Source organism: Phascolarctos cinereus, unplaced genomic scaffold (genome assembly GCF_003287225.1).
Source record: "Phascolarctos cinereus isolate Bilbo 61053 unplaced genomic scaffold, phaCin_HiC Scaffold_3;HRSCAF=262, whole genome shotgun sequence".
In the NCBI taxonomy this organism is placed as follows: Eukaryota; Metazoa; Chordata; class Mammalia; order Diprotodontia; family Phascolarctidae; genus Phascolarctos; species Phascolarctos cinereus.
Genome location: NW_027555736.1, coordinates 244,539,900 through 244,548,333, shown reverse-complemented (window position 1 = coordinate 244,548,333; position 8,434 = coordinate 244,539,900). Strand labels below are relative to the sequence as shown.

Here is an 8,434-nt window from a genome sequence, read left to right as displayed (position 1 = left end):
CCGCTAGGAGCCTGCAGCTCCCCCCGCTCCCTTCGCCTGTTCCCCCTCCCCCCACTAGTCTTCCCGGCCCCTCCCCCGCCGAGCAGCGGGCAGTGCCGCGGCGGCACCTGGGTAAGGGATGCACCTCCATAGCCCTTTTGGGTTTCTCCGTTCCGATCGCAGACTCCGGGCTTGAGCCGCTCCGCGGAGGCTTGCAAGCTTCCAGCACCCGTCGCGAGACCGATGCAAGTAGCTCGGGGGAGAGGGGTGGGATTTTTGTTTTTGTTGTTATTGGTTTTGTTTTCGTTTTTTTTTCTTTAGTTTTGGAGGTGCATAAAAGGGAGGAGGAAAATGGCAACCAGAAGCGCCCTCCGAGGCCAGGATGCTCAGGAGCTGCCCTCCCCTCCTCCCTAGTCTCCGGGTGGCAGGGTGGTGCCCTTGGGGGCCACGGTGTTGAGTGCATTCTGCCCGGAATGGGGCGGCCGCTACAGGGGGATGGGGGCCTGAAGACGGCCGCCTTAAAGGGACCTCTCGCTAGAATCTGGAGTTTCTCCGTCTGTCTCAGGTGGGGGAGCCCCCAGGATTCTGCTTGGGCTCCCTCTGCCTAGAGAAAGGGGGGACACAGGTGTGAATCTGAGGGTCCAGATGTAGGGGATCTGCCTGCTTCTGGGATGGACTGCAAATCCTCTTCCCGCAAAGACCCCCCCCCACCCCCACCCCGCCCCAGTCCAGCCTGCCCGTGGTCCGTTCTCATTATGCAGAACCGAAGCGCGATGCTTCTTCCATCGTTCAGCCACGCCCCTGCCCGGTTTGGGCTTGAACGATTCCTGGGGCGCGAAGTTCTTCCCGTGACTCATTTCATCAGTTTATTGTCATCACCTCACACCAGCTTTAGTCTACCGGTCAAGTACCTTTATTCTCCACCTGCCGTTACTTTGCCCCCGTTTTTTTACAGGGTCATCATCGTTTACCCAGCTCCATACGGCTTGACCGCCCTCCCCCAGTACTCCATACAGGTTAGGCGGGAGCTCTTCTGAGGCCTCTCAAGTCCCTTCATTCCCTTCCACAGGAATTTCTCAGGTGTCAAAAGTACAATTCAGAATATTGGCTCTGGAAGGGAGCTTCCAGATCATCCAGGCCATCTCCCCCAATTGAAGAAACTGAGGCCCAGAGACTTTTATTGAGCATTTTACCCATGCCTACACAACAGTGTAGTGCCATCTTCCCGACTTTTAGGGTTATTTTTCTTTTCTCTACATCATAACTTTCACTTAAATTGTAAAATAAATGAATTTTAATTATGGACTGGCCTGGTGAATCAAGCAGTGCTAGTGTATGCCAGTTCATACCTTGAGTGAGTGTTTTAGGATAAAACCAAATATTTGGTAAAGAACAAAGACTACCTATGTTGTGATTTGAGGAGCAAAAATGTGTCAGCCCCTCCCAGGGCTTGTTAATTGCCCTGAAATTCTTATTGTGAAGGCATTGGTCGAACTTTTTGTGATCTGACAATGTGTCAGCCAACAAAAAATTAGCTCATTAAACACTTATATAAGGATTGTTGTAGACACTATATTAGGCACTGGAATTAATCCATCCTAATTTGCTCGTAGTCTGTTGATGGAATGGGGGGGGAAGCTAAATTTGAAACCATGCCTATCTAAATCAGAGTAAAAAGGTTCTTCTGGAAGTTCTGATAGCAGCCTTTAGGAATTTTCAAGTGCTTGGACTTTGTGGTGCATTTTTTGGATGCAAAGAGACTTTTTTTTAATAGATGAGGAAACTGAAGTTAGATGAAGGCAAATGATCTTTTCAGAATTGCAGTTAGTGAATAGTAAAGTCTTGACTTGAATTTTTATCTTTGAAATTTCAAACCCAGGGCTGATTCTGTTTTATGATGCTGCCTCTCAGCAATAAGTGTGGCTTGGTGGGTATTTGCTGGCTTTCTTTCTGTTCCTCTGTTATGATACTTCATTTCCTGTCTCCATGTATTTGCACTGGTCGTTCCCCACACTTACAATCTATTCTCTTCTCACCTCCACTTCAAAGAATTTCCTCATGTCCTGAACAGAACTAAGAAAACAATTGATACCACAACAATACTGTAAAGACAACAGTTCTGAACAGTTAAGCAGCTCTGATGAAGGCAGTGACCAACCAGAATTCCAAAGGACTACCCACCTCCAGATGGAGAGATGATGGACTTAGAGTACAACAATCCTTATATAATGAGTCTTCTCACTTGTAAGTCTTTTAAGACCATACCCAGACAGGCCCCATCCTGCTTTTTGGGGTTTCCTTCTTAACTACTCTTCATCCATAACTTTTTCAAACTGGTCTAAATATTCCCTAGACATTTCTGTCATGGGATTTTTATTTACAGTCACCTAGAAAACTCTTTCCCTCATTCCCCAGTCTTTGGATTCCTGTTCTTTCAAGACTCGGCTTATTTTTGAAGTCCTAATCAGTGAATATTTGTTAAATGAATGAATGAATGAATGAGGACTAGGAGCCTTGGGGAGGTGAGGGGAGAGATGATTCTAGGCATGGAAAGGGCAAGTGCTTAGAGCCTGAGTGCTTAGAGAAGAGGGATGGCTGGGTCCCCCTTTGCCCACCTCACAGTTTGGCTTGGAGCAGGCCCAGTTTGAATGTGCATTATTAATGGGGAGGGCGGTTGCTGTCTGTTCCCTCCCCCTTTGGGATCGGGAAGGAAGGCTGAGGGAAGAGGCCTGTGACTGGGTTATTGGCGCCTGTGGTTCCAAGACTCTCTATTGCCCTTGAAGAGTGGCACTCTCCCTATCCCAGCCCCAGAGTTGGGGGATGCTAAAGGAGCCAGGCTGTCTAGATGGGAGGAGGGGCCTAAGTGTCTGGGCCATTAAAAAAAAAAAAGTCCTGGTCAGGGCTCTGCTGGGAAGTGTTACATAGTACTTTTCCTGCTGTTATGCTGAATTGATTTAATGTGACCTGGAGGTGTCACACTTGGTAATGAAAAATTCATCCATTTTATAAAGTAGATTAGGTTCGGAAAAGAGTTAGGGGCTTTACATTGCTTCCAAGTGAATTCTGTAAAGACAATGTTACTTCTAATTTAGAAGAAAAGAAAGAAAAATCTGCAGTAGAAAACATTACAATCCTTCTTGCTTGCTAAGTTACTGAAAGTAGGGAGGGAAAAGAAGGTGGAAGTACTGATTGAATTATTTTCTTCCTTTTTGTTAATATGAAGCTATATGAACGTCTTGTCTTTTAGTTCCTGTTGTACTATGGTCATTTATTCTATGAATCCTTTGCAGTTGATTTGCTTTCCGTAATAAATTGATTTATGATGTTATATATAATATAAATAATAATTATCATTAATATATAATAATAATATAAGAAGAAACTCAGAGCACTTCAAGGACAGTGTCTTTTTAGCCCCTAAGGAATAATGACTTCCTGGTGTATTGTATGGCTGGATTGAGGAAGAAGACTCAGTTCATATCAGATCCTTTTCAACTCTTGCACTGTGCTGTGGGTGTGCCTTTACTTTTACGTTGTTTTCTTAAATCCCTCTTTTTCTTTTAAGATATCCTTGATCTTATTTTCTGTTCATGAATAATAAAAGAGAAGTGCCCTGGCATAGTAGAGAATCCTGTCCTAGAGTCAAGATTCAGTGCCCGCCTCTGACATATTTTGTGTGATTATGAACAAGTTGTTATATTTTGCAGATGAGTTGCTGATCTGCATCTGTGGAGGGTATTCTACACTGGGAAGAAAGTCTTTAGATTGCTGAAATCACAGGCTCTTCACCTCCTCTTCCCCCCCCAAAAAAATTATAGTTCCATTTTTTAATTACCTAAACAAGTATATATTTCCTTATTCTTTCCTACTGAAGGCTGCTGGTGTCTTTTAGGCAGTCAACTAACCAGCATTTGTTAAGTGCCTGCTATGTGCCATTTACACGTTCTAAGTGCTGATGACATGAAGAAAATCAAAAGAAAGTCCATACTCTTAAAGAGCTTACAGTCTAATGGGTGAGACAACAGGTAAACAACTATGTACAAATAAGTTCTGCACATTACTTTGGCCATAAATCAAGAGAGGCAAGGCAGTAGCATTAAAGGGACTTGGAAAGGCTTCCTTCAGAAGATAGAACTTTAGCTGAGACTTGAAGGAAGTCAGGGAAGCCAGGAGGTGGAGATGAAGGGTGAAAGAGTGCTAGATCCATTTATATTTTTGTTCTAGTGGTGATGGTGATGTTCAACTCTTCGTGACCCCATTTTGGGGTTTTCCTGGCAAAGATGCTGGAATGGTTTGCCATTTCATTTTCCAATTCATTTTACAGATGAGGAACTGAGGCAAACAAGGTTAAGTGACTTGCCCAGAGTCATACAGCTAGTAAGTGTCTGAGATAGGATTCAAAATCAGGAAGATGAATCTTCCTGCTTCCAAGCCCAGGGTTCTATCTACTTCACCACTGGTGTTAGCATTTTTTTTTTTAAAACCATACTTCAGGGGCCCCCGAGTATCCTAGGAGCAGTGTGATAGGTGCAGAGAACTGAACATCAACATTCGGGAGTTGGCAAGTTACAATTTTTCTGCCCCTTTAAGGATATTTAGAACATCTCTTCCTCTCGTCTCTCCTGCCCTGTGTCAGTGTTCTAAATATTTTTTTATATTAAAGGAAATTCCTGCACTTGGCTCACATGAACATTTTGAACACTGGTTTCAGTCTTTGGATTTTCGCCCCTGGGTCAGGTATTGTAGACATAAATATAGGGAGTTAGAAGTTAATGCTTTCCACCAATATTTTCTCAGAAAAGATTTCTCAAAATGGTAATATTCTTAGTTTGCAATGAACTTATCTTGGAGTTTTGGACTCTGAATTAGAGTTTATGCCATTGATTTTTGAATGTTTATCTTTATTACATTTTGCTTTCCTCTGACATAAAGAAAGTTTACTAAACTCAGAACATTAGAGTTAGAAATGCTAACCTAAGTATTTATGGCTTCTTGGCATTTGTCAGGCATTTTAAATTTGTTGACCTTTTATTTTTGCATATTTATGGGCTCAGAAGATGTGTATTAGCCCCTTTGTAACACATTCATGTGGACAGAAGGAATGTAAGGGAGAATTTAGTTCATCAGACATTTATTAAGCACCTACTACATGCAAAGCATTGTACTATGAGTAGAGGACAAAAAAGACCAAAATTGAAAATGATTCCTTTCTTCGTGGAATTTGCAGTGTACCGGGGAGTAAATGTAAAATGTAGCATGGCTCATATTCTGAAACTCTGTGCTCCCTCGGACTCCAGTGGACCCTGATCAATCTTGAGACTTCTCACTAATAACTTAATGGTTTATATCCCTCCTCAGGGTTTTCCCTGGAGACATCAGAATTTTGATCTTGTCGAAATGGGTCAAGTCCCATACAAGCACTCAGGTGCTTATCTATAGGACAGATTTCTTTTAACTGGACAGAAACCATCTGATACATTAATTTTGTTGTGCAGTAGGCTGCCCAGTCCTACATTTCTCATTTTTGAGGATCGTTAAGTCCAAGGAGGTCAGTAACAGAGAGAAAGAGCCTGATTGTAACAAATTATTCATTGAGAGATGAATACATGAATGAAATACCTATTATAGACATTGTACCCGTAGGTCTTGGTGGAGATGATGTAGTAAAGATTCACAAAAGAGAATTTAGATTGTGCTATCATGGATATTTTTGTCCATCTTAGACAAAAGAAAAAGAAAAGAAAGAAAACTAGCCATAGAAAGTCAATAAATACAAAATTATGATCACATCTCACATGCTTTAATGCTTCGATTGATCACAGTGATGGAGGTACTCCTTCAGTAGTTACTCCCATCATACATCTCTTCATTGCAGCTTGGTTAATCCGCAATTTTATTTCTTTAAAAAAAAATTTTTTTTGGGGGGGGAAGGGTTGCCTTTTCAATTCTGACCTGTCTTCTCTCATCCTGCACTAGAGAAGGCCACTGTACTATGCATACTTCTGTCTATCAGTTCTTTCTGTAGAGGTAGATAGCATCTTCCTTCAGAGGTCTGTTGTAGTTGATTTGAGTATTTGCAATATTCAGAATAACTTAATTCACAGTTATTCATAAAACAATATTGCTGTTACTGGATACAATGTTCTCTTGGTTCTGCTCATCTCACTCTTAATTATTTCATGCAAGTCTTTCCATGTTTTTCTGAAAATCAACCCGCTTTGTGTTTCTTACAGCACAGTAGTATTCCATCAGAGTTATATACCCCAACTTGTTTAGTAATTCCCCAGCTGATGGATGTTCCCTCCATTTCCAGTTCTTTGCTACCACAAAGAGAGCTGATATGTGCAGTATTTACTCTTGGGCATAATTCCAGATCGCTCTCCAAAATGGTTGGAACAGTTCACAGTTGTACTAATGTGTATAAATGTCCCAGTTTTTCCACATCCCTTCCAACATTTGTCAGTTTCCCGTTCTGTCATTTTAGTCAAGCTGATAGCTGTGATATGGTAGCTCAAGGATGTTTTAATTTGCATTTCTCTTATCAGTAATGATTTAGAGCATTTTATATGACTCTATATAGCTTTGATATCTTTGTCGAAAAACTGCCTGTTCATATCCTTTGACCATTTATCAATTGGAGAATGACTCATTCTTTTAAATTTGATAACGTTCTCCACATATTTAAGATATGAGTCCTGTGTCTGAGAACCATCTATAAAAATTTCCTCCAGTTTTCTGCTTTCCTTCTAATCTCGGCTGCATTGGTTTTATTTGTACAAAGCTTTTTAATTTAATGTAATCAAAACTGTCCACTTTACATCTCACAGTGCTCCCTCTTGTGTATTCGTAAGTTCTCTTATCCACAAGTCTGATAGGTAACGTGTTCCACGTTCTTCTGATTTACTTACGATATCTTCCTTTATATCTAAATCTTGTATTGGGGCAGCTAGGTGGTGAAGTGGATAGAGCGCTAGCCTTGGATTCAGGAGGACCTGAGTTCAAATCCAGCTTCAGACACATAACACTTAATAGATGTGTGACTTTGGGCAAGTCATTTAACCCCATTGCCTAGCTGGAAAAAAAAAAAAAGAAAAGAAATCATGTATCCATTTTGACCCTCTCTTGGTAAAATCCACAGTTTTCTTTAGCACTTGTTTCCCACATTGACATGTAATACTGGAAGACTTGCTATTAAATAGTCAGTCAGTTAACCTCGAGTGCCCTAAGGCAGTCATCTCCAAACTTTTTTGATAGTGCTGTCCTATCAGCAAAATATTTTTGAGCAGGTGTTCCTGATATGTGTGTACGTATTTGTAAATTACAGTTATACCACCATTTAATATTTATGCATATTATAAGGTGGTTTACTTATTTTGTTTTTGGAGGCGGTTGGGATCAAGTAACTTGCCCAGAGTAACACAAGGTAAGTATCTGAGGCTAGATTTGAGCTCAGGTCCTCATGAATACAGGACTGGTGCTCTGTCTACTGCACCACTACATTATAAAATTTTAAAAAGGATGAGTTAAATATAAAATAATTCTTGATCCTAGAATCAATAGGGAGCCACTGGAATTTATTGAGTAGGAGAATGACAAGGTTATATCTATACTTGAGGAATATCACTTGGCAGGTTTGACTGGATGGATAGACCTGAGGGAAGGAGACCCCTGAGGAGAGGCTGTCTCAGTAATCCAGGGGAGAGGTGGTGAGGGCCTCACCTGAAGTGATGGCTGTGTGAATAGAAAGAAACGACCATGTACTTCAGAGATAGGAAGATTTGGCGACTGACTGGTTATGTGGGATGAGAGGGGGTGAGGCATTGAAGATGACACCGTGAGGTTGTGAACCCAGATTTACTGGTGCTGCTCTTGATAGTAACAGAGAAACTTAGCAGGTAGAGGGGCTTGGGGAAGAGAAGTAACATAAGGAGATCTGCTATGGTCCATGCGTGCTATGAAACTCGCTTGGCACCACCCAGAGTGAAAAGTGGGGGAGCCTTGTGGTCACTGGTCACTGTCTCAGAGACCAGAACCCAGGCTCCAGGTGTTGATCAGTCGTTTTCAGTTGTGTCTCAATCTTTGTGACCCCACTGGGGCTTTTTCTGGCAGAAATACTGGAGAGGTTTACCATTTCCTTCTCTAGCTCCTTTTACAAATGAGGAAACTGAGGCGAACAGGGTTAACTGACTCGCCCGGGGTCACACAGTGTGTGTGGGGCTGTATTTGAACTCAAGTCTTTCTGACTTCGGGCCCAGCACTCTATCCACTGTGCTACCTACCTGCCTCAATAATTATGTAGTCCTTTGTGATTACAAAGTGTTCTCACATAGAAATGCAAATCAAAACAACTCTGAGGTACCATATCACACCTATCAGATTGGCCAACATGACAAAACAGGAAAATGCTAAATGTTGGAGAGGATGTGGGAAAATTGGAACGCTAATACATTGTTGG

General features: G+C 41.8%; 1 protein-coding gene across 1 annotated transcript in view; it reads left to right on the top strand.

Annotated features, from left to right (window-relative positions):
* Positions 1–105: 105 nt before the first annotated feature.
* The window catches only part of ZBTB25 (zinc finger and BTB domain containing 25), a 48,250-nt gene continuing 39,921 nt past the window's right edge, over positions 106–8,434 (top strand). Inside the window, exon 1 of the mRNA XM_021004703.2 lies at positions 106–224. The gene's annotated coding sequence lies outside the window, so the exon portion shown is untranslated. The remainder of the gene's footprint in view (positions 225–8,434) is intronic.